The sequence below is a fragment of the Vicugna pacos genome, chromosome 6 (assembly GCF_048564905.1).
Source record: "Vicugna pacos chromosome 6, VicPac4, whole genome shotgun sequence".
NCBI lineage: Eukaryota > Metazoa > Chordata > Mammalia > Artiodactyla > Camelidae > Vicugna > Vicugna pacos.
In genome coordinates this window covers 42,640,693-42,668,130 of record NC_132992.1, presented here as the reverse complement: position 1 = coordinate 42,668,130, position 27,438 = coordinate 42,640,693, and the positions used below count along the sequence as shown (strand labels likewise).

At 38.7% G+C, this 27,438-nt stretch overlaps 1 long non-coding RNA gene across 2 annotated transcripts in view; it reads right to left on the bottom strand.

The window, feature by feature from the left end:
• Window positions 1-27,438, bottom strand: part of LOC140696893 (uncharacterized) — a 207,931-nt gene that overhangs the window by 99,001 nt on the left and 81,492 nt on the right. The window contains exon 6 of one of the 2 annotated variants that reach the window (XR_012073527.1): window positions 24,589-24,686. The exons of the other annotated variant lie outside the window; for it this stretch is intronic. This is a non-coding gene — a long non-coding RNA (uncharacterized lncRNA). Of the gene's footprint in view, window positions 1-24,588; window positions 24,687-27,438 lie in introns of those variants that run through there. 2 annotated transcript variants of the gene reach the window in all.

Genomic DNA, 27,438 nt, shown 5'->3' with positions numbered 1-27,438 from the left:
CTTTTTTAAATTGACAGAAAAATCATGAGATTGGATCATCTATAATCAGAAGAAGCAGAGAGAGATATGAGACATCATTCGTGGAAAATGAACTCATGGAAAAATGAAACAGGTGAAACTCGCTAGATGAAACCTCACGCACATCATTCAATCTTGGATACTCATAATTTTTCAAACAATGCAAAAGTTCACAGTAAAAAAGTAAAAGTTTATCTTATTCCCTCACAACCATTAAGCTACATCCCATTGCCTTCTCATGGTAGCCACTGCTTGGAAATAGTGTGTAAACGTTTCTAAAACATTCTCTTTTTCACATTTTTTTTTAAACTGAAGTATAGTCACTTTACAAAGTTATATCAATTTCTGGTGTACAGCATCATGTTTCAGTCATACATGAACATACATATATATTACTGTTCATATTCTTTCTCATTATAGGTTATCATAAGATATTGAATATAGTTCCCTGTGCTATACAGTAAGCCCTTGTTGTTTATCAATTTTATATATAGTAGTGTGCATCTGCAAATCCTGAACTCCCAATTTTTCCCTTCCCACTCCTTGTAACCATAAGTCTGTTTTCTATGTCTGTGAGTCTGTTTCTGATTCATTTTCAAGACATTCTAATGCCATACACATTGATATATATATGTAACATTTATAAATATAATCATACAAATAATGTCTAAATGGATACACACATTCATCCATTCATTTATTGATTTTCCTTTTATCAACATTCAGGTTGTTGCATATCCTAACACCTACATTTTGGGCATATGTTTAAATATTTTTGGAGTACATATTCCTAGGAGTGTAATTGCTGGTTCAAAAGATACATACTTTTTAATTTTGCTATCTTCAGCCTAATTTGCCTTCCAAAAACTGGCTAAGGCAACTGACCTCTGTATGAAAGTGAACATTTCCCTACGTTAATCCACAGTGAACACTGTGTCACGTTTCTTGTTGTGCGGTATAATTATGAATTTATTATTTGCTCTGTAATTTCACTGGAATCTTGGAAAAGAGCAGAGGTAAAGTATAGGTTCTATCAAGTCCTTTACCTTTTATTAAAGGCACCCCTAACTGAAATATCTAAAACTGGGAACAAAATACATAAACCTTTTTTTCTAAGCAAAATTTAGTTAAACACATACACATGGTTATCTCTGAAATATCCACATAGGGGTGGAGTGACAATCTGAAATTCTTTAAAAATACAAAAGGGCCATTAGATCGCAAATACCAGAAAGCCAAAGTTGCATCTGAAATATACGCTCTAGGGAAACCATAGCTCTAGAGAAACTGAGAAGTTTTTAAGATTAGAGATGGTCTGGTATTAAACAGCACCTTGAAAAACTGCCACGTGAGGCTGCGGAAGTACAATATGTCATAATAGTCACATTTATCACTAGGTCTGGTTACAAATAAAAATCCAAACAACTTTATTATTATTGACAATTCAGCACAATATAGTGCATTATGGCACTAACCATAGACAACTTGTCCAGCCTTTGTTTGAATGGACAACAGGAAAAGAAAGGCACATAATCAGCCTCGGTAGGAGCTATTTATAAAGCAAAAAGAATTACAACAGTAAGTGTATTTAAAAAAAAAAAGAATAAATGTGCACATTCTGGTCAATATAACAGAATGGGGAGATCAAAAATATACCAACTATACAGCTTAAATATGAATATATTATAAAATAACATATTATTAAATACAGAGAAGGAAGGATCATCCAACAGATAGTTTAGGGATAATTAAATCAAGATACAGTTAAAAGTATGTATCTGCATTATACCCATAAGAACATTAACTCCAGACAGATTAGAGATTGCTATAGAAAATCAAATTTTTGAAAAATGAGAAGCGTAGAATAATTGTCAGATCAATGAAGAAATGTTAACTTTCTTATCCTTGAAGTATAGAAGTTGCAAAGGTAAAACTGACATTCAAATATGAACATTTTTTTATTTTGTTTAATAAAAAAGAAACTGATATAAGTGATGGCAGGATTGCTATTTCTGAGAAAAATATCAACACCAAAGATACAAACAGACAAGTTATAGAACAAGAGTAAATACATATAAAGGAGCAAAGCTCACTCTTACTGCTGTTTATAACAAACCTGAGGAACTGATGCCGTTTAAATTGGCAAAATGTTTTAAAATGTGGCTAAAACTACTGTATAAACCTTTTGGAAAGCAGTATGGCCCCACAAATAAAGAGCCAGCAAATTGCTCATACATTTTAATATGAAATACCCCAGAAACTTATTCTAGGAAATAAAACAAAACTACTACTTACTGTGCTTAGTACTTTACACATATTATCTTGTTTAATTCAACAAAAGAAAAAAAAATCCCATAAGCACAAATACACCCACTGCAGTGCTTTCCACAAAGGTAAAACCCTTTTACATGCCAACCATAGAAGACATTAAGAAAACGAGACTCCTCTGACATAGTACATATCCATTTAAAACCAGCGACAACCATTTTGAAGCCTGAGTATATGTGATAAGAAAAAAGATAAAAATTATTCATCTGAGGCAACTAAACCTATCACAGTGATCAGTTTCAAATGTGTAGAAATATCAAATCACTATTTTGTATAACAGGAACTAACGTAGTGCTTGTGGATCAGATTGGCTGCTAGCTGGGATGGGGAATTAGATGGTGACCAAAAGGTACAAACTTCCAGTTATAAGATAAGTAAGTACTAGGTATGTAATGTACAGCATGATAAAGATAATTAACACTGCTTTACATTATAAGTGAAAGCTGTTGAGAGAGTAAATTCTAAGAGTTCTCATCACAAGGAAAAGCTTTTTCTCTCTTTAATGTGTCCATATGAGATAACATATGCTCACTGACTTACTGTGGTCATCAATTCATGATGTAGGCACGTCAAATCATTACACTGTAGACCTTAATCTCTTATGGTGCTGTATGACAATTATATCTCAATAAGACTGGAAAAAATTTTTAATTTTTAAAAATTAGAAGAAAATTTCAATTATTCATCTGAGGGAGTCCACCTTTCTCCTCCTCTCTTTGCCTCATACCTTGGCACATTCTCATATCTTTGTACGTATGGCCCGTAGAGTCACAGTCAAAGTTGGGGGTGGGGTGGAGGAAGAGAATTAGCCTCCTACAAGTCTACACACTTTGTTGTGGGAGAGAGGTTGCTGTTGGGGGATTCCAGCTGCAAGGACAAGAGGGGATACTGAGGGACCAAGTAAAGAGCAGCAAGATGACGGAGAGCAAGTTCTACTCAGGGTACTAGAGTGAGACGCTCCCTGGAGTGCCTATGTGTGGGAAAGAAGTGCAAACCTCAGGCTTTTGCAGGATTTGCTGGTGTCTAAGGACACATGTCCTGTTTGAGAGAGCTGTCAACCAAGTCTGAAAGTCCTTTCTGGGCCTCCCTTTTAAAAAAGAGACCTAGCTTCAGCTCCATGACTTCATCATCATTATTCAGCAATACAGAAAATATTTATGAAATATTTTCAAGCTAGAGGAGCTAGTGACAAGCAGTGGCAATTACTTGGTGGCCCACAATGGACACAGTAAAAGCAAGGAGGTTTTCAAATTTTAGGTACCCACTAAGGTCTTCCTTTTGTTAAGGCCCAATCCACCACTCTCATCTGGAGGCGTCAGACTATCACTGATGAAGAATGCAAATGTTAAATTTTCATTAGAAAAAAGCCAAAAAGGGGAGGTGAGATGATACATAGGGTCTAAGACGAGAAGAACATATCCTCAAATTAATAGTATGACTAAAATGTGTAATTTGGCACCTCTTAAATTTTCATAAATAAGGATTATTTTTTAATGTTTAAAAAATTCTTTATTCAATAAAAAAAGAAAAGTGCTGCGAGTGACCAAACATTTCAATAAGTGAACACTCAATGACTTTGATTACATATTAATAAAATATAGTAGAAAATGGCTTGGGGCAAGATAATTCCTTTAGCAAAGAAAAGTAACACCTAAAAGTTAATCTTTCTACACAGTAGTTTCCCCATAGAGACATGGAACGTTCAGATATACATTTTTAACCTCCTATGAAACTAGTTCTTATAACTTAATACTTACATTTCAAACTACCTGGAGCATTTAACACGTGACAGATGAAATGCAATGTCTGTCTAATTCATCAAGTTATTTTCACTGACCAACTCAGATGTATAGGTTTTGAGCTACACGCTGCAATAATTTTTCTATCAACTAAAATCACTGTAGATAGAAGGGTTTTTCAGTTTTAAGATACTATCCTATTAGAACTAATTGCAATTTGGTTGCAGGTAATGTTTGCATAGCGGGGTGTGAGCACAACACTCTTCAGGAAGGCCACCAGTATCTGTCATTGGAATGACTCATACTAGTGGAGTCGTGATCTCAGTTGTAATTTAATAACATTTTTATCATCTTAAGCCTTCTTACCATCAACTTCTAAAACACAAATGGTACTTTTTTCTTATTATATAATTAGAAAACATCCACTCATTAATTATTTGTGAATTACCTTGCCATCTGAAGTGGTGGTCATTAAATGATGTCATAACTGTGCTAGAGTCTTTATCATATGCAGAGTGTTACAACTTATACATCAAGTCTTGTTTGAACATTAGCACAGGGTATAATTGCCTGTTAATGCTCTTAACAACAGCTGGTTTCTGGGATCTTTTCCTCAACTAAATTTGTCAAAAACAGGCTACAAAACACCCCAAATTAAGAAAGTTTAAAAGCATTTATCTCACTGGGCAAAGATATGTATATGTATATATATGAGTTTTTACATAGTTTCCCATCTAGCATTTTAGATCAATAATGTATGTTACTGCAAAGCATAGTATAATAATGTTTTTACATTTTAAGTGATAATTAAAGGGATAATTACGATTCTTGAAAAATAGCTAAAAATCAGTACCTAAGAATCACCTATACCTAATACATATCATCGAGACAAACACTTCCTAGGCCAGAAAGAGGGAAAAATTAGAACCTGACTTTAAGCTAATCCATAGCATAACATCCTTAAAGAAAGAACTTGTTGGTTAGAGGAAGATTGGCTGGGATGGAACATAGGAAAATCAATGCTTATCCACACATTTGTCCAAGGAAAAGCATGGCCTCACTCAAGGACCTGACCAGTCCAAAGAGCCATTTCCTTATTATGGACATAGCTTCTTCAGGCTCTCATAGGTCAACACCCTGATGCCTTAAAACATACAGGGTTCATAATTAACTCCACTTAACCTGATTCCAAGCTCATCAGGTCACCTTCTGACTTTAAACCTTTCGAGGCAGTTCTACAGGGGCAGTGCCCCATCCCTTAAATTGCTGTACTGAAGATTAATAAAATATTCTGTCTATCAACTGTCAAGAAATATGACTCTGTCCTTAAGAAACTGAACCATTCTTAATGAACTATATCCTGTAAATAGATCAAAGCCTTACACACATGCGCACATGCTCAATATTTGGTTTTTGTAGGAGACCGATTTAAAAATATTTTCAGTGTCTACCATGATGGATAGGTCTTCAGCAATCTTTTAAGAACGCAGTTTGCCCCCTGTGGACAGAGTCCAAGACAAATCTCATTTTCTTTATATACATTTTATACCTAATTATTTATTTTGTTGAAGTTTTAGACACTATTTGTCTTCTATGACCCTTAAAGAAAATTTTGAAAACAGAAAAATTATCCTTGCTTCAAAGACAATTTGGAGGAGCACAGAGTCACTTCTCCAGGACAGAGACAGTACAAAGTTAGAAAGAAGCAAGCAGTGCAAAAAAATGCCACAGTGAGAATTTTCAGTCTCCTAAGGCAGGTCTCTTTAGAATGGCTTGGAGAAAAATCTTAGGTGCAACCACAAAAGCACAGACACTTATTTCAAAGTATAGTAATAAACTTCAAAAGCTCATTTCTATACTCCTATTATTAAAATAATTAAGAACTGACAATAGTCAGAATAGCAATAATATTCCAAAAGGGGTTTCACAAAAGCCAGTATCAGACCAGATATTTGAGTCCAAGATGCACCAAACCACTTCTGCACGCTGACACACACGGCAAAGGTGGTATGGCAGGACTGCATATTTTAGGAAACATGGAGAGACCACTAGCTGTGTGATATAAGAAATAACAACGCTTAGCAAATCAAATGTACTATCTGTACAATAAGACTGGCAGGGTTTTTAGGAAGTGCTTTAAGCCTAAATAATTTTTGGAAAACTCTAAAAAGAGAGTGGTGGAGGTAGGGTATTAACAGGGTGGCAGGGAGGGAAAGAGAGGGTTTCAACTCTGAGGGGAGTAGTTCGAAAGGCATTCTTCCAATTCTGTCTATAGTTACTACTAACAAGATAAACATTTGCAACAACAAAAAAAAAATTGTAAAGGAAAACATTAAGAATAAAAAAAGAAGTCAATCACATAAACTATTAAGAAGACAAAAAAAGACAGTTGCAGAGTAGAAAGAATAAAAAGAATAAAGGTTTAAAATTAGAAAATATTATAAAATATCAAGAATCTAAAATAAGAAACTCAGAAATGTAGAAAAGTAAGGATAAGATTCTGCTAATATATGAAAAAGTTAGATTTTAAAATGTAAAAACAAAGGTGAAAACAAAGTGAAGATAGATATAAAGAATGTTAAAAGAAAACTATGATGCTTTAAAAATTAAAAATAAAATATAACAGGAAAAATAAAAATTGATCAGATATATGCAAATAATAAAGTATTCTAAAAAAACAGGATTTTTTAAAGTAATTTAAGGCCAATATTTGTAACTTTTTATTTAGAGCTCTTCAAACACAAGGTCAGCACTCACACAGCTCACCTGGTCCTGCAACCAGCAGCCTATACACCATCTCATCTCATTTCCCACCTCCCCTTCCCTTCCTCATTCTTCCCTCTCCCTCCAGATTCTCCCCCAATACCAGATTCTTTTGTGAAATGCTCTATCACACACCCTTCTTCCTGGGTGTTGCCCTCACCTAACTATATTTATGGCTGGTTCCGTAAGCTTTCACTCATTTTGATTATTAAAACACTCTCATTCTGGTTCTCAAGACTCCTCTTCATTATAAAATTTCATTCTCATTTTCATGTTAAGACCTTCCTTCTATGTCACACCTTGCCCACCCCCTTTGTCCCTCCCTCTCTAGTGTGGCTGCACTTGGCTCCCAAAGCCTGGTGTGGGAAGGAATGGTGCTTCCCCCTCTCACAGCCAGTACTTACAGGTGTTCCTCCAGCTGAAGGAAGAGGATAATGACCATCTCTCCTGTTTGTGTTGGTTGTCGCTGTGTCTTTGTCCAATGCTCACTGGACAACTGGACAACCCTCACTGGCTCTATCCTGTGGCTAGGTTCAAATGTCAGCTCTCTTGTGGGGTATGCTGGGAGCTCACACAGGACTTGATGTGGAAGACCTGTCTCAAGTCTGACTTCTTCATCCTCTGCAGTCCACCCATGGCCTTTTGCCCCAAGGGTCTCCTTGCTTGGCCAACAACCCTCTTGAGTGGCTGGGAACCAGCAAGACAGCTAAAGCCCAGTCACCTTCTGTAGAATCTCAGTGATCCAAGGGACACATTCAAATCCTTGCTGCACTGCATGGTGGAAATGAGAGTTGCCTCCCAGCCCAACCCCTACCAACCGCCTCAGCTATAACATTGTTTTTCCCCTCATTCCTGGTGGCTTGGCAACATTCAAACAAGACAGATAATACTCCCCAACTTAAGTGAAGCAGGGAACCATTCCAGAGCTGCCAGTTCTATTGGGGTGGAGGACAAGAGGAACGACCCAAGACCCTCGCTGCTGGGGACACCGGAGAAATGGTGGGGAGAGGGGTGTGGTTATGCCTCCAACTGTGCATTTCCACAAAGTGCATGCCCTCCTCCCCACCTCAGTCCTCCTAGCAGGGGGTTGGCTGTGCTATTTCTGCTTTTTTTCCAGAACTTCAGAATCCTGTTTATTCTGTTTCTTCTTTATGATTTTACATCTGTCCAAAAAAATTTAATGAGCTGTTATAATTGGATTTTTTACATTAAATCTACCCATCCTTCAAGACTAATAGAAACATAGCCCCTTTCATAAAGCCTCCTTGATCACTCCTGTAACCACATGGAAACTTCTCTTTCCTCTGATCTCCCATTGTTCTTTTTTCATTCTTAAGACATTTATCATAGACTATCCTATACTACGGTTATTTTTTACATGTTTTATATCACTTATTATACATGAAGCATGTTCCAGATAGAGTAGGTATCCCTTGCAGTGCCTCCCTAGCAGTGACATGCACAAAAAAATCCTTCAATAAGCGGCTACTCCATCTGTTCTCTTACTAGTGCATTCTCTCTTTCAAAATGGTTCTGTGATTCTAGTCATCTGGATTAAACTGTCAATCAAGTAGCATAGGAATGGAACTTGGAGCATGGGATAGCAGGGCCAGAGCACAGTCCCAGCATCCCTTGCATTCCTACAGGCCACAAAAGCAAAGGGCCCCTCTCCTCTCAAGTTCAACTTACAACTATTAATCAACAAAGGCAAAAGCAGCCCGTTCTAACATGTCTTTGTGTAGGCTTACAGATCAGCACTCACCACTTTAATGACAATTACAGTCATTCTATGTCATTTCTGTAGCTTAGCCATAGCAGGGGGAATTCCTCATAATATTCAAAGTAAAACTGTGAGTCAGTTGTCACAGATAAAAAATAATGGAAGCACAGAAAACCAGACTTAGCCTAGTAGGTATTTGCCTAGGCAACAAGGCAAAAAAAGGGCATAAAAATACACAAACATCACAAAATAATCAACCAAAATGCCAAATCTATCCAAGATATGTCTAAATTTAGAGTTAGAGTTAGCATGCCCCTAGGGTTAATCTAAACAACCATGTGCTATATTTGGATTCCTTGCTGGAATATTTTTTCCCTTTTCCCAGAATATCAGGCATAACACAGACTATTTAGTTGGAGCCAGACATGGTCCCACCAGGTCAAATTTGGGGAAAGTATATGGGAAAGCTTGCTCGTTAATGGCTTGCCTAGACTGCGAAAACAGAAGACGTCATTTTCCAGTCATGGGTATTTAGCCACCCTCACCACCAATAAAATTGTGTCTTTGCATTTTTCCAAGACCTAACGGGGTTGGAAGGAGTCAAGCAATATTCAAGTAATTAGGACCCTGTAAAGGTGGCAGAAGCTTCAGAACCCCATGAGCCAGATGCTGGGACACTCAGAAGCAAATCTGAGAGCTGCCCGCTCTGCTTTCCCTCTACAAATGCTGACACACTGTGCTCCCACATCACTGAAGTTCATCCTCAAGGTCAAAAGAGCTCAAAGAAAATCGACTAGGTCAGTGCTTTCTGTGATTTTGGAAATCCAGTTTACAGCCTGTAAAGAAAAAGGGCTTCTCTCTGTAATACAAACTGAGCAAATCGGCAGGCATTACTCTCCTGCCAAATAGCTGATATATGAGCATGAATTAGAAAAAATACCATTGGATTTGCTCTGAAGCTACTCTGTTAGGTATCAGGAAAAGTATAGTCTTGGCCTCTTGTACAAGACTTAATATACTGTGCATTAACCAAATAACTTTTTAGGCTATGTTGGGCAAATTTCTGAGAGAAGGAGTTGAAACTAACTCAATTCTCTACCCACACTATTAAGGTACTGTGCATGGCTGGATGGTTAATTGATTTGTCCCTGCAAGCTCTGAAAAGAAGTATTTTCTTTATCTATAGAATACATATCCAGTTATATTATATACAAATTGGAATCAAATTCCAGAAAGTATGCTGCAGAGAGCAGCCTTAAATGACAATCCAGGAAATGACACAATAAGTCCATTTTCAGTGGCCATAGTTCAGGTGTTGCTACCCCATCTCTTAGACGTGCAAGGTCCTCAGAAGGTAAGAGAAATGAAAGACCATGATCCAGATTCACTCTTGGTGACCTGGATAGAAAAACAAAGTAAATGATGGAGCATGATACAAATTTTTCTTCATCAAATTATTCAGGACTCAAAAGGACATAGTAGAGAACAATAAAAGCTTAAAGAATCATTGGCAATGAAAGCAAGATAAGTGTATTAATCCACTCTTTAACTCGACAACATTATGCCCAAAGTTGATACAAATGTCTCCTTGTTCCCATTCTAATCTTGGCACTGTATTGAAAATAATGAAAGAAAAGAAAAGTGGGCATCATTTTTTTAACCAGGTTTATCATCATCATCACATGACTAAGCCACTTAAGAGAAAGAGGTGACCTCGGGAAAGAAGAGTAAGAAACTGTTCATTAGCAAAGTTCTCATTCTTGGTAAATTCTGGATTATATTTCAACACAGAGAATCATAATATGTGGGCTAAAAGTCAGATAACAAACTTGATCAAACTCTGCTCAACAAAAGAATGGCTGTATTTTGCTAAAAAAATCAAAATCTTTATTCACAAAGTTTTCTCCAAGTGAGACTGTAAAGAATTGGAGAATTTGTCATCAACAGATTTCAATTTTTAAAGAAGAACTAGGGCTCCTCAGGAGAGAATAGTCCTGAGGAACGGAGACACAGGATACCCCTGCTATCTGATAGTAGAGCTTTCCTATGAAAACTTTCATATTCCAAAATGGTGTAAAGCAAAGCAGCAATTACGTTAGGACATATCTCATTAACAGATGCACAAAATAAATCAAAAGAAAACACAGATGCTCACACAGTTCAAAGCAATGGCGCCTTGAAGCTGAGACGCTGAGTGGGAGCTTGATGGTACCTCTCTCACTGCTGGAGTAAGAGCTGCCTCTATAACTCATTCCAAGGCAAATGATGAACACTATTTTCTATTTTTGCTTTTTTGGTAAAAGTAAAACTCCTCTTTGGATTTCTTTTGGTTAGCCCAAACAGATACTGATGTAGGTCTTTCATAAAAATGAAGTGGCAAAAAGCAAACTTTCAAAAGGTTGGGGATACCTGTAGTGGCAGGAGTACAAGTAGGGAGATCAGTTGACAGACTACAGCAATTGTCCAGAAGAAAGACAGCAGCGGCTCAGACAGGGGTACCAGAAGTAGAATGATCACAAGTGGTCAGTTTGGGGGTTTACTTTGAAGGTAGAACAGCCAACAGGATTTGTCGATGGATTACACACAGGGTACAATAGAAGAGAAGAGTCAAGAAAGATCGCAAGTGTTTTCATCATGTGAAACCAGGTAAAAGGTTTTGCCATTTACAGGTAGCAATGTCTTTCTTCCTTCCATTTAGTGGTAGAATTCTACTTCTCTGCTGCTTGAAGCTAGATCAGCCTGCTTTGGCCAACAGTGTTAGTGGAAGATTTGAGAGCCGGTGTTTCCTCACGTTCTCTTTTTCCTCGGCCTGCACAATGGGCAATGCTCCAGATAAACGCTACTCCATCAACATCTGTTCTAGCATTTGTTCAATGACAACAGTGACACAACACAGCTCCCAACTGATTCTTGATGCACACGTGAATGAGAATTAGACCCTTGTTATTTTAAGCTACTGAGATTTAGGGGTTATTTGTTACTGCAGCATAACCTAGCCTATTCTGGCTGATAAAGGGGGAAATAATTAAATATAAAAAATTTTTAATAAAGAGAGTTTATATGACTTTCAAAATTATATAAATCATCAAGGTTAATTGGAGCTCAGTTCCCAACCCACAATCCTTCAAATTGAAACCTCAGTGATTTGTTTTACCTGAAAAAAATCATATAGTTTTCCAAACAGGAAACATAATTTTAAGTTTAAAAAGCCCACTTCACTATTGTGGAACAAAAAAGTGTTATGTGCATGAGTAAGTCTTTTAAATTGCAGCAATAATAAAATTGTCACTTTTGAATAAAAAATAATGCCACTAATAGTAACTTTCTTTCCACCAAGTAAGTTTTCCAACTTTGTGCTTAAAAATAAAGTTGCTTATGCAGTATTTACAACAGCCAAGACATGTAAACAACCTAAATGTCCATCAACAGATGAATGGATAAAGAAGATGTGTGGGGGTGTAGGGGGGTGATGGAATACTACTTAGCCATAAAAAAGGATAAAATAATGCCATTTGCAGCCAAACGGATGGACGTGGAGATTGTCAGAAAACTCTAAATGAAGTGAGCCATAAAGAAAAAGAAAAATACCATATGATATTACTCTTATGTGGAATCTAAAAAAAAATGAGACAAATGAACTCATTTACAAAACAGAAAGACTCACAGACATAGAGAACAAACGTATAGTTACCAGGAGTTAAAGGGGTGGGAGAGGATAAATTGGGAGTTTGAGATTTGCAAATACTAACCACTATATACAAAACAGATAAACAACAAGTTTACACTGTATACCACAGGGAACTATATTCAATATTTTGAATATTGAACATAATGAATACAATGAAAATGAATATGTGTATGTATATGTATGACTGAAACATGCAGTACATTAGAAACTGACACACCATTGTAAACTGACTATACTTCAATAAAAAGGATGCAAATTTTAAAAAAAGGAAAAGATAAAGTTGCTTATAATGCTCAATCTTTGGGCGTAAGTTTTGCTATATTATATTATTATTAATTAGATATAATTTTACTAAGGCTATTTTTAAATAAAAATAGAAAATGCTTCACGTTTTTTAAGTGAAAATACCTTCTGGCCAAAAAATTACCTTGACCTTCTTTTAAAGATACAAAACAAAAATCTGTATTCAAAGAACAATACATAATTAGATAAAGTGAGAATAAAAAGGCACAGGTTTGTGTTTCCCAAATATTTAAATTCTTGCCTCCAAAAAAGTCATTAAGTCTATATAGGTCAGAGTTGCACTGTGAAATACTAGTATTTAAAATAATTTTGGACTAAGTATGAGTCTATAGAACTCATTTTAATTCAAGAGCAAGTAAATGCATTAGTAAATGTCTAAAATTCCTCATCTACTACAGATTTACAATCCAGATGAAGGAATATGTTTTATTTTGAGATTTCCCTAGTGATCTCCATAGAGTATTTTCTCAGACTAGCTATGAAATCAGTGAAAAGTACAGCACAATTTGTCACAAGTTGTGCCAGATCAGGCAGTAGCAGGGAGAAAATTGAAGGGGGAAAGAAACAGACTAATATGTTTCAGATGCTACATTATTCATATTTTGTCCAAACCAAGTCCAAGTCACTGTAAGGAAACAGAGACAGTGAATCTTAATAGAAATTTACAGTTCAAACAAATTATTGCTGGTCAGATGCATCCTCTCCTGGACTTGGATCATAGTTTAATCTCTAGATGCTCTACAGCTCATAGACAAAGACTGTTTAAGTTAGTTTTATTTTCCTCTATTCTGGTAGGATTCTGGGACCTAGGATGTGAATATATTTGTTTACCAATCACAAAAGATTTTTAATTTTTTTTTAATTAAAGTATATTTGGTGTACAATGTTATGTTAATTTCTGGCATACAGCATAGTGATTCAGTTATACGTATACATATATATATTCCTTTTCATATTCTTTTTTATTACAGACTATTACAAGGTATCGAATATTCCCCGTGCTATATAGTAGGACCTTGTTGTTTAACTATTTTACATACAGTAGTTTGTATCTGCAAATCCCGAACTCCCAATTTATCTCTCCACTCCACCCTTCCCCTTTTGGTAACCGTAAGTTTATTTTCTATGTCTGTGAGTCTGTTTCTGTTTCGTAAATAAGTTCATTTGTCTCATTTTCTAGATTCCACATGTAAGTGATATCATATGGTATTTTTCTTTCTCTTTCTGGCTTACTTCACTTAGAATGACGATCTCCAGGTCCATCCATGTCGCATGGTACTATTTTATTTTTTATGGCTGAGTAGTATTACAAAAGATTTTTCAAAACACCACACTCAGATTCAAACCTAGTGAGCCCATCACACATAAGACATTAGATCTGATCTTAAATATCCCTCCACCATGCCCTATTTAAACATCCAGCTTTACTTAGAGTATTTTCAGATATATTAACTCCAATTAAGTGAACACTGAGAGTGGATAATTGGCTGCCTATACATGCACAGCTGTATATATGCCCCTTACACTGAGCATAATTTGGAGGAAAAACCACCCTAGACAGATGTCTGCTCCATGGTTTTTATAAGAGCATGTGATACCATCCACACTTTTTATAGCTAAACCCTTGAAAACTGGGAGACAGACAAAGGAATCCAAACGTGAAGAGCATTCATTAAAAGACGTAAATAGCCAAGATCCATGCTGTTTTGTTTCAATGTTCTTTATACTGTTGAAAACAGGAAAGCCTCCTATCATGCAGGCTCTGGGATTCTCAGGGCCCAATAAAGGTTAGTGACATTTCCAATTCATGTTTGTTTTCATTCTTCTAATCAGGAACCCTGGGTCGGCCTGAGAAACCAGCTGAGTGTAATCCATAACCTTTTTACCAGTGAAATATTAACTTACAGCCCATTCTAATGTCTTTTTAATGCAATACAAAAGCAAAAGCAAAAGCAAAAGCAAAAAAACCCCATAATATACATGATAAAAAACACAGTAGCCAAATAAGAAAGTTGGTTGAAACTTTTCACAGGACAAAGTTCCACATACTTTAATGCACAGATACCATTCACTAACACTAACTCACTCCGGCCTAAATTAAGAACAAATTGAAGTACACCAACCAGAGTAACATCCTAACAGATAATCAAGAGGAAATTACCAAAATTTTTCAGTTTTCCCATTAATTGCCAATGCAACATTTATAAATATAATAGGCATGCCCACAGAAAATAGTTTTTTCTTAATCCATTATTTGCACAGCTAAATGGATGAGTTTCCAAACTGTTCAGAAATACACAGCTGCATCATCTTCTTTAATACCTATACCCACTGCTTCATAAGGTGCTCAGCAACATGGACTATTAGGTTCAAATATAAATTATAATACAGAATAGGGGTGGGGTCCTAATCATTTCCTTAAATTCAATAATTTACCAGCCTGAAGCTGGGACTCTAAAACCATCTTCTGAGAGAGAATGGCTGTAATTTCTCCTCAAGAGTACATTGCTAACGAAGTATCTAAGAATCTGGCTTTGCCATCCCAGATGTGACTCTTTGTATCAGGGAATTAAGAGAAATGAATGCCAAAGACTTCAGGACACCAAGAAATCAACTAACAGGCAGAATCCAGGTGAATTACACAATGGGGAGTCACTAGACCTGAACAGTCAGCTCCAGTACATGGAGAATATAGATGAGCATTTATGCCAACAAGTGCCAACTGCTGTCCCAGATAGCGACAAGACAGGGTACGAAGCAAGTATGTGGAACAAGACATGATTTATTCATCAGAGATGACTACCTTGGCAAGAGTACACCTGGCCACGAGGGGCCTTCTGCAAGTGTAAGATCAAGAAACGTGCAGACTGTGAAGATCTACAGTCCCCACCCCTATGTCTTCCACACACACAGACACAGCATCAATGGCAGAAAATACTCGGGTGAATGTAACACAACCCAAAGTTGGAAGGAATCAGGATGAGAAGGACAGAAATGGAATGGGGATCTTGATCTTTATTAGCATTTATTTCATTAGCTCTAATTGCCTCATTATTATAAACATTATTATATTCATATTTGTTTCATCTCAAACTAATTTAATTGATAGAATTCTGTGTCCTTGCTATTATATGATACAATTAGCTCTCATTAGTTCACATTTCACTCATTTTCCCCTGACTGATTGCACTACATACTAATGCTCACTAATATCAATATGTAATGTAATCAGTCAGGAATAAAATGTGGTTACAGTGTCTCTAAAAGTATCACACTTATCACTGATTGTCTTCCAAGTACCAATATTCTTTCTATAATTTCTGTCTTAATAATGTCAAATTCAGTGTTAATAATAAAAAAATTTTACTATACTTATTGATACATTGATTAACCATTAAAGTCATTAAAGAGAGCAGGTTATCAATGAATTTAAAAAGAACCCATCATTTGCTCACGTAGCCTTTTGTAAATCACAGAAAATGAAGCATCGGTTGTTTCTTTGGTCTTCCTCTGAATCATAAGGTTTTTTTCCCTTCCCCGTCCTAATCCCTCTTGTCGTCGTTACAGTTCCGCTGTAACCATGTGGAGAGCTTCAGGAAAGCCAGAACCTGCAGCTGGTGCTTTGCATGGGAGGTGAAGAGGTCCCTTGAATTGTGCTACTATTAATTTGCCCTCTGAGCATTTATAGCAAGGAGTCTATCATGACAGAAGCAAAGCTCAGAGATTTGTCTCTCTGATTATTAAGTCAGAAATGCTAAAGACTAAAAGGGAAGAAAAAGGCAAAAGGCTTTTTGTAATGAATTTTGTAAAATCCACTGGCTTTCAGTGGAGCCCATCTGGAAATGCCCTGCTAGCTTCCTCAGATGAAATACAAAGAGAACCTAAATTCTCCTTTCTGGATTATTTTAGTGCTATTACTCAGATGTGAATTTGTGCATACATCTATAAATAAAACACTTGCTGTCTTTTTCTTCCACCACCAAGAATCATACCCTATGTTTTCCTGCTAAACAGTGGATCATTCTGAGAGAAATAATGGCACAACAAACTCGACTGCATTATGCCTCTGAGCAGAGCTCCTCAACAATACATGTATTTAAGTCTTTTCAACTGGTCTTGAGCAAGATCATAGGTTTGAAAAAAAAAAAAAACACTGAATGCCAGAAAATTTAAAGCAGCAAATGGCTTAATGGTTTTGATTTTTGAAAAGTTCAAAATAAAAATCATTTTAAGTAAATAAAAAAAAGAGGACGACTCTACATTACTTTTGCCAAGCTAAATCCTACCTCAAATAATGGTAGAAGACATTTAAATACCAGAGTTGCTATAATAATCCCTGTTTGAATCATGGTTTCCCTGAACTGGGTTAAGCCTTTAGACAGAAACTAATTGCTACAAACATTAATTTTCAAGTCCCTTTTGTTTCCCTTTGCAGGCACCTCTGGACGCAGAAGGTACCCAATTAGCAGAATTCATGGTCCTGATTGTGTATTGTGGGGCTAGTGTGTGAGCTATATAAACACAGTTGATTACCATCCCTCTGTATGGCTGATTTTTTGATTGCTTAATAAGGCCATCTATTCTGCATCAGGGCCTGGCAAAGCAGTTGGTAAAATCAGTTAGGTCATTTTTTTTTCTGGTCCGAGTAGCAGGAGGAGTCTGCAATGGTAGCAGTTGACTAAAAACATAATTACAGGCTATTTAATCGCATCTGTTTCCCCACTTAACATTGTTTGTTCAAGTTAGACATAGTTAAGTAAATCAAAAGGACAATAACAGAAAAAAACATGAAAAAATTACTATTACATGGTTAAAACTCTAGGGTTTAGTATAATTACAGAAAACAGCTTGCAGTGGTTTTTCTTTAAGGTACTAATTTTTATTAGCTTCTATACACACATTTTGCTTATTTAATTGTTGCTAGTTTTTTAGGATCTCTTCTTTTAAGACTTCATGTTATGTAAATAACTATTTGTCTGGCAGGACTGATTTCATGTGAAGGGTCCTACAGGGATGATATTGTTTATGATGATGATTTTTATGTGCTCATCCAGTGTTATAATTAGCAGTCAAGTAACTCCTATCCTGTTTTGTGATTAATAACTAATCCCATAAACACATCTTCCACTACATAGGATTGTCTAATGGATGAGTCCAAGTGAGCGTCATACCCAAGGGCACCTCCATTCACTCTGAGCTGCCCCTTTCCTCCCTCTGAGTACCATACCTGTAATTTATCAATAATGCAAAACTGCTCTACAATCAAAGGGATGAAAGTGAAAGGCACCCAGACAGCGGGAGCTGCCAACAGGCATCGAGCCCATGTTCCAATGCCACTAAGCCAGCCATTGAATCCAGCAAAGATGGTGAATCAATGTCAGGTCAGACGAAAAGAGAGGCAGCTGCTCTTTCAGAAATGTACACTGTGCTCTGTATGGCATGTTTGCGAAATGACTTACAACCACATAAGGCAGGTACTTTATGAAGTAGTCCACGGGATGTGTTTTCGAATAACTGGACAACAGAGAAAACTGTCTTTTGTGACCACCCACCAAGATTGCTCTGATCCAAGGCTTAACAGGGAAGGATTTATAACAGAGCTCCCCTTCAACTCCCAGGTTGTATGAAAAGGAACCGACAGGATGGCTCTGTCCCAGGCCCTTGGGAAAGGAGGGTCCTCTCCCTCAAAGTGCAATTGTCTTTTTTAAAGATGTTTCTTGAGACAAGAAGATCACAGTTTCTGTACCGATTTTAAACGAAGCAAGTGTGATATACATTATGAATGTGAGCCCTTAATATATACCACCTGCCTGACAAATCTAACTATATCCATTATGGCAGGACATGTACAACTTTGCATAATTTTAAGATTTCTAATGATTGTTTACTGTTTTTAATTATGTAAAAGTATCCTGATGACAACTGGCACAGAGCACAGTTACCATAAATACAATTAGTAAGAATTAATTACAGGGATGTGCAGACACTAACTACTACATACAAAATAGAGAAACAACAAGCTTCTACTGCACAGCACAGGGAACTGCATTCAGTATCTTACAGTAACCGATAATGAAAAGAGTATGAAAACAAATACACGTACATATGTGTATGACTGAAGCATTGTGCTGCACACCAGAAATTGACACAACTATTTCAATTAAAAAAAGGAAAATGTGTCCCTGATTCACCGGCTTACACAGAGTTACCACGCCACCCTATGGAGCAGCATGCTCAGCTACTAGCCATTATTTGTCTCATGTTAAAATGTTTACTGAAGGCTTATGATATATAAGCTGGGCAGGTGTTCAGGTTTCAAGGACTGAACATTGAAGAAGGCACCATCCCTGACTTCAGGGAGCTGACAGTCCAGTGACAGAGGCTGACAAGTAAATAAGTAACCATTGCAATCTGAGATAAGGTCTATGAAGCAAACATAAAAAGCCCTGCAATGGGATGACCAGAGAATGTGATTCAGAGAAGGCCTCTAAGGAGATCTCTTTTTAGCTGAGACTCCAGAGATGAGGAGTTGGCCACGTGAAGACCAGAGCCTGGTGGATCGTGGGGACACAGAGAATTCCAGGCAGACCAATGGCACTAAAAAATCAGAATTTCTTTTATGGATGGTAAACGGAGAAGATCATGATGAGAAAGGAGAGGTAGGCAGGGGGAGACCAAGCAGGTTCAAATAAGTCAAGGTGAGGTGTCTGGCAAAAAGCTCTAAGTACAAGAGAATGACAGTCTGATTTAGATATTAGACTTTTTCCAAGGTCATCCTCCTGTGAGAGAATAGTCGGAAGGGACAAGATGAGATGGTGGGAGTAGGTACGAAGTCATAGTCATTCAGGCAAGAGGAGATGGGGATGATGCTGAGAGCTGTGGTGCAGGGCATGGATAGGAGAGAACTAGAGTGAAGGTTGTGAGGGTAGAAAGAAGTGAGCACATCTGAGAAGTATTTTGGAGATAAAATAAAAGGTTGCACATGCATCTTGTCTTTCCAATTAGATGAGAACCTCTTCGGGAACAGAACCCATCTTTAGACTTTTTACATACTCCATCTGCACAGGCTCTTAAAAAGTATTTTTTAAGTAACTGATTTGCCTGAAGTCACATGCAGTGGGAACCAGGAACTTTGCTTTCTGAGTTCCTCCCTTGCGTTTCGGTCACTGGGGCCAGCTGGTCCACCCTGAAGAGAATTGAATTTAAGGTTGTTATCATGGGAGTGTGCTGGGGCCTGAGGCATCTCAACCACAAGCCCAATGGGAAGAAATAATGTCTCGGTGGAACAGAGCCCCAGTAAGGCAGCCAGCAGCCCAGCAACTACCATTGGGGGCATGCACTGACCAGCACCAACAGCTGGAGAGGATTCCCTCATGGTTGGCAGGCTGCAGCCAAGCGAAGGGGGCAGTGGCAGCCAGAGTCCATGTCAGGAGGATCAGAGCCTCATCCTGAAGACAATGCCACCAGGTTTCTGATTTACTTCCTCCTCTTGTCGTAATTAATCAGAAACCAGGGTGACCTTGAGGAGCATTTACACGCAGAAGCATTAAAGGAAAGCAGGGAATTCACTCAACAAATATTTATTGTACACTTTCTATGGCCAGGCACTAGTCTAAGTGCAGGGGTAGGGCAACAAACACAAGTTTCTGCCTCCCGGAAGGAAGGAAGGAAGAAGAATGAATCAGATCAGGAAGAAAAGCTTGCTATGAAAAAAGTAACCAGGAAATGGTGGATGGTGCATGGTTCAGTTTGGCTAAAACATAGGATTTATGGTAGAAAAACAGAGATGATAAGACTCAAGCAAAAGAGAGATGGAAGGCAAATTTGCCAAGAAGAGAGGTAGTGAGCTGCAAAAATACAAATGAACTAAGTTCAAGAGACTTGGCTGGGACTGAGGAGCAACAGAAGGACAGACACCACATGTCTAGGGGAAGTGGAGCCAGAAGGGGCTTGCCTAAACTTGCCTAAACCAGTCCTGTAACTTTACAACAGGGTGACATGTAGGGAGAAGCTCAGTGGCTTAGACTCTGCCGTCCTCTTGTCTCTCCATTGCTGGGATTCCAGCATCCCCACACCATCTGCCTCCCCATGATACATGGTGGCTCCAAAGAGGAACTCCAGATCTAAGGCCTTGGTGGCAGAGCAAGTCTGAGTGACAGGGAAGACCAAGGTATGACTAACCCTATGAGTGGCTGAAGCGTCTAGAGAGTAATGAATCTCATTAGCTAATCATCTGCTATGTGCAGATGTGCTAAGTGTTTTACCAACATTACCTAATTTAACCCTCTCAACAACCCTGTAAGCAGGGATTAGCCCCACATAATAGATGTAATGATCGCAGGTTACCCAGCTGGGAAGGATTTAAGCCCATGCACCTCTAACTCCGGAGCCCGCGTCCTATTTTGCCACACAACCTCCTAGGACAGGCTGAGTATGAAGAAACAAAAACATGAGTGGACGCTGGGGGAAGACTGGGAGTGGGGAGATGGAGAGGTAAGTACCACTGTCCGGAGTCACGAACTCTCACTGCAGGGTGTGAAGAAAAGGGACCCCTCCCCTACTGTTGGTGGGAATGGAATATGGTGCAGCCATTATGGAAAACAATATAGAGATTCCTCAAAAAAACTAAAAATAGACTTACCCTATGATCCAGCAATCCCACTCCTGGGCATGTATCTGAAGGAAACTCTAATTCAAAAAGATACATGCACCCCATTGTTCATAGCAGCACTATTTACAATAGCCATGAGATGGAAGCAACCTAAATGTCCATCAACAGATGACTGGATAATGAAGTTGTGGTATATTTATACAATAGACTACTCCTCAGCCATAAAAAAGAATGAAATAATGCCACTTGCAGCAACATAGATGGACCTGGAGATCATCATTCTACATGAAGTAAGCCAGAAAGAGAAAGAAAAATACCATATTAGATTGCTCATATGCGTAATCTAAAAACAAAACAAAACAAAACATAAATACAAAACAGAAACAGACTCATAGACATAGAATACAAACTTGTGGTTGCCAAGGGGGCGGGGGATAGGAAGGGACAGACTGGGAATTCAAAATGTAGAACAGATAAACAAGATTATACTGTATAGTACAGGGAAATATATACAAGATCTTATGGTAGCTCACAGAGAAAAAAATGTGACAGTGAATATATATATGTTCATGTATAACTGAAAACTTGTGCTCTACACTGAAATTTGGCACAACATTGTAAAATGATTATAACTCAATAAAAAATGTTAAAAAAAGTGACATAGTGAACTTATTTACAAATGACAAACAGACTTACAGACATAGGAAACAGACTTATGGTTACAAGGAGTGGGAAGGGAAAAATTGGGAGTTCAAAATTTGCAGATAACACACTACTATATATAAAACAGATAAATAACAAGGTCCTACTGAACAGCACAGGGAACTATATTCAATATCTTGTAGTAACCCATAGTGAAAAAGAATATGAAAAGGAAAAACATATATATCTATTACTGAATCACTATGCTGTACACCAGAAATTAACACAACATGTAAACTGACTATACTTCAATTAAAAAAAAAACTCACTGTGGACAAGAGGGTTGGGGGCAATGCTTCCATATGATGTGCTGAGCTCAGAGGGTTGGCAGAGTCAATAACATGGATGTTGAAGTTTCTGTGGATGATGTCTGTAGGTGGCATCAGCCTAAATTCCTGTGCAGAAAATGTGTGTGCATACGTGTGTACGTGTGCACACATTTACACACACATGCAAGTGAGGGAGAAGAGACACACAGACCAACCTACATAAATATGGCTGGAGCTGAAATGAGATCTGTGAGCTGGATACTCAAGTTCTCCATGACTGAGAATATAAAAGTGAATGTCAGGGGTTTATTACGCTTTGATTTTGAAAATTACTCAAGAAATTCCAGAGGGGTGTATGCAAAAATCTGATTAAATAACAAATGTTTTGGAATAGGAAAGCAAGGATAAAGTCCATTTGCTACTGAAGACACCAGCAAAAGTGTGTGTTTTTAAATAGTCCCAAATTAAAGAGTGGGAGAGCTGAGTCTGTTCTCTGAAATGAGAAGACATTGACCAAGAGTCCCAACGTGGCAGACTCCATGAACACACAGGCAGCTCTGGACAATGTCCCAGAGAGCCTCAAATCCTCTTGGTTCTCTCTTTCTGGAGAGTAATGGAGAATGATGATTTCCTCAGTGGCTGTCAAAGTGTGGTTCCCAGACCAGAAGCGGCAGTATCCTCTATAACCTGTCAGTATTGCGGAATCTTGGGGGCCACCCCAGACCTACCTTATCTGATCCTGGGAGTGGGTCTCAGTAATCTGGTCTAACAAGACTTCCAGGTGAACCTGATGTATGCTGAAGCTTAAGAACCAATGCCTATAATCATTTCGTCATATATATAAATCAAACCGTCGTGCTGTACACTTTAAACTTACACAGTGATGTCTGTCAATTATTTCTCAATAAAACTGGAAAAGAAAAAACAAACACTAGCTAAGCCCAAATCACAAGACAACCTGGAGGCAGGAAAGGTGAGCTACTGAGCCAGTAATCAGGAGTCACTTAAGGAAACAAAGGACCCCTATGTAAGCACCTTGTTTTCAACAATTACATCCTTCTTCTAAGAGGGTCTACAGTGAATACATCAAATGAATGGTCTTCAATCACCAGATTACAGCTCCAAAGAAATCACAAGGTTATAGACATTATGAATAATGTTTCATTTTATTGGACTCAGTTTTCAAGCAGAAAGAAAGCTAAAATCTTTAACCGTCTAATGATCACAAAATCTTGCATTTGGTTCTGCAGGAGGGGCTTCCGGTCACCTTCAGCTGCATGGAGTACAAGCAGCCTAGGAGAGCATGTTGCTGAGTGGAGGGATAAGAGAGTACTAGATGGTGACATGATGATAAATGACAACGATATAAGGGTCAGGGGAAGCAACTCAGTCACCACCCTAGAGCAGCAGCCTTTCAGTGACTAGACTGTACCATCCAATTACTACAGCAGTGGCTCTCAGTTACTCCGGACGGCAACCACGGATCTTAACAAAATAATTAACGCTCATAACACTGACACCACTTCTACAAAAGCTACGTTTGTCCAGCATACTCTTTAAGACGACCTGTTCTGTTAAAAACTTTTAAGTGATGCTTAAGGGATAGACTTTAGTTACCCAGAAAATGAACATATAGACATTTATAATGTGTTTCACAACAACGCCAGACAAATGATGTCTCTTGTCATTTTCTCTTAATCCTAGAGAAAGAAGGGACGATGAAAAGAACAGTGGGAAGGAATTTGAGGCCTGGTTGTGATACCAAGAGACTGTGACAAGGGGCAAGTTATGAAGCATTTGGACCATAATTTATCTGAGTTGTTCATTCATTTCTTGAAGGAAGGGGAACATGGCAGCTGGAATGTCACTTAACAGCTTTAAAAATCCTAATCTATTATGTGAGTTACACTTTGGACTCATCCCCAACTGAAAGTTTCTTCCGTGAAAACTAGCTCAGTTAAGAATCTACAGACTCCCTCAGGAACCTGTCCCTCCCATGCTCTGTATCCTCAGACGTTAGAGGATTTAACGGTCCATCTTAAGTGGGTACAATTCTGCACTGCAGTATTCTCAGAAAAAGAATGTCATACAACATTGTATTTTTTCCAGGAAATTGTTTAATCTGTATAAGTTATTTGACTCAGTCATTAGCAATCTTTGTGCCAAGACAGCTCCTAATCAAATTCTGGCAGAATGTAAGTACCATTGAGAAGAAAGCATACAGATCTTTCTTCTGAGAAGTACGTATTTTTCTTTCTGGTTGAGCAATGTTATGCAACAAATGCTTCCAACTGGCTTTCTATCAAGAAAAATCATTAAAGATGAAATGCTCTAAGGGACATGATCATAGGAGCCTGAGATGCTTGTGAGTAATTACATTCATGCTGATAATTAGAAGAAATAGTCTGTGTAGTGGATACAGTACAATCACCTTTCACCGCTGGTCTTGGACTTGATTTCTCCGAGGAATGCCAAGAAAGGGCTTTATTTAGCAGGAGTTTATGCTTCGCTCAATCCACTTATTTTGTGATGTGAAAAGGAGAGTCTGAAAAAAGAGAATGGGCACCTTGACATTTTAACTGCCTTGTTTTTAATGAAAATTTCCTTCTCTTAAGTGAATATAAAGCAGGTATGTGCAGCGAGCAAGAAAGTGCTTCTTTATCGCCTCACCTAGCCTCGCAACTGTCCTCGTGAGATCCCTCCGCTAGCCGGTGTACCAGCTACCCAAATGAAAGCGTGCCTCACCAGCCGAAACAGCAGCAGGTACACACACACACAGAAGCATGGACTCGCAACCTTGGTGCCTTGTCCCAAGGCTCAGACTTTCAGAATAAAATCAGCCTCCAAGGCTATCATGAGGTACATGTGTATACACGGATAGAGCAATTTATCTGAATTGGTGTTTCTCCCCCAACAGCACATTGACTGTAGGGCGAACTTGGAATAAAATTGACAGTAATTCTCTTTTTTAATTCACAGTGAATCTGTTGCCTGCAATCATTGTGGACGAAAATTTGTTATAATTTCACTTCTTAATCAAATGGACGTTCAAAGAGCAGAGAGGGCACTAAACCAAAGAGACTCTTCTAGGTCCTTAGCCTGTCGAAAACAGTTAGCACTGCGGCTCTCCCCCTGCTCCTGGAAACTCTATTTTGGATTCCCGGTGGCTTTCTTCACCAGCTCTCATTTCCCCTCCTCTGGCTCCCACTGCTGCCCTTAACCCTTCCTCCGAGTTCCTCAGGGGTCTTCTCCCCAGCCCTTGCCGTGCCCTGCATCCTCTCCCCAGGAGGAGGCAGCATCTCTTAGCGAAATCGAATAAACCTGGGTGCAAATCTCAGCGCTGCCACCTCCTGCTGTGTGACCATGCGCTTCAGTTTCCACTCAAAGCTTCCCTCACTGGGTCCGCGTGAGGACTCAAGGAGAGCGGCTGTCTAAGCGCTGGGCAGAAAGCCTGGCTCATAAGGGGGTACTCAATGAAATTATCTTCCTCCTCTTTCTCTTCTTCCCTAGGCAAATGCTTTCACTCCACAACTATAAAACACTGCACGGAAAATTCTTCAGTACATGAGAGGTCCCTCCATGCAGATGATGACTAAATCTATGCGTTCAGCTCATGTCCTATTTCCACCTGCCTGCTGACATTGAGCCCACAGGAGCCTGAAGCCAGTCATTACTACCTCACCTAGCCTACCATTGTGAACTGCACTGTGTTCCCCCGAAAATTATATGTTGACGTCCAAACCCCCCATACCTCAGAATGCAATGTTATTGGGAAATAGAGTCACTGCAGATGTAACTAGTTAAGATGAAGTCACACTGCAGTAGCACAAGCCCCCTTATCCAGTACCACTGAAGTCCTTATAAAAAGGGGGAATTTGGACATGGATACACACACAGGAACAACACCACATGAAGAATGGAACAATGATCCCACAAGCCCAAGGACGTCCAGAAGCTAGGAGAGAGGCCTGGAACAGGCCTAGAAATCTCCCAAGGAAACCACCCTGTGACACCTTGATCCTGGGTGTCTAGCCTCCAGCTGCAAGACATCGCCTTCTGTTGGTCAAGCCATGCACTTTGTGGTGTTCTGTCAGCTCTGGGAAACTCAGACTCCACTCTGGCACCCCACCCCCAGCACAAGTTCCCCGGTTTCCATGGGGAACTGCAAGGTCACCTTCCTAGCCACCTGGGTCTGGGGCCTCTCTGAATTGTCCTATTCCCCTCACCATCTAACCATCTTGCACCAAATCCTTCCAGCTCTATGGAAAGAAGTAACTTTCTCATCCCTTCCCCCTCCTACCGACACAGACAGAGTTGGCCTCATCCTCTGTCATCAGGCAACAACGCCACTGTTTTTCTGCCCTTACTGTCCTTCGTCCTCCTTAATGCAGTTTCCACATCGCTGCCAGACTCACTTTGTGAAATCGCAGCTCACAGACCTTTAATGGCCCTTACAATTTGACCTCAATCTATCTTTTGCTTCCCTTTTACAATGTCTCTTTCTATCCCCCCCTCCGACCCCTTACTCCCCACTGAAATGTCACATCACATCTCCAGACACCCTGGGCAACCCAGCTATCGCCCACACCTCTGTGCCTACGTGTCTTGGCTCTGCTCTGTGTCTTTCACCTTCAAAAGTCAAAATACTACCCAATCTATCAAAGACAGTGACAAGGGGAAAAGAAAAGGCTGGGTATTAGTGAGAATCAATCAGGGAGCAACAGTTAGATGGAAAAGATGGCCGAAAGATTTTCACTTTGATTATAAGTGTCACTGAGTGTCTTTCAAACACCTAAATCTCTATGTCTGGGAGATTGTCCTTGTATGTAACACTCTATAAATTAGCCAACTATGATCGTATGTCTTAGCTCACACTCAGATGGCACCATTAGGTTTGAAACACTGAATACAAGATATCTCTGCTCATCCAATGGCAAATCCAGGCAGGAAAAATTCTAGCATGGCTGGAATTGAACAAATGCCTGGAATGAAATATGCCTCCAAGTTAGCAGCCTATTTGCCTAAGTGCATTATGGCAAAAGTTACATTCTTATACATGGAAAATATCAAATCCCTCTTGAAAATTTTCCATATTCTGTACCCTAGGAGGAATTCCACTTTTAGGTTTCATCCTCAACGTCATGATTTTCCCCAAACTGCCAACTGTAAGGTTTTTAGTTAGCATCTTCTTCTTTAAGAACATTGAAAAGAAGTTGTTTTTCCAAGGCCTCTCACTTCTACCATCAGTCCCTTCACCCCTCTCTTGAACTTAATAAAAAAGACAAAAGTTGCTAGAT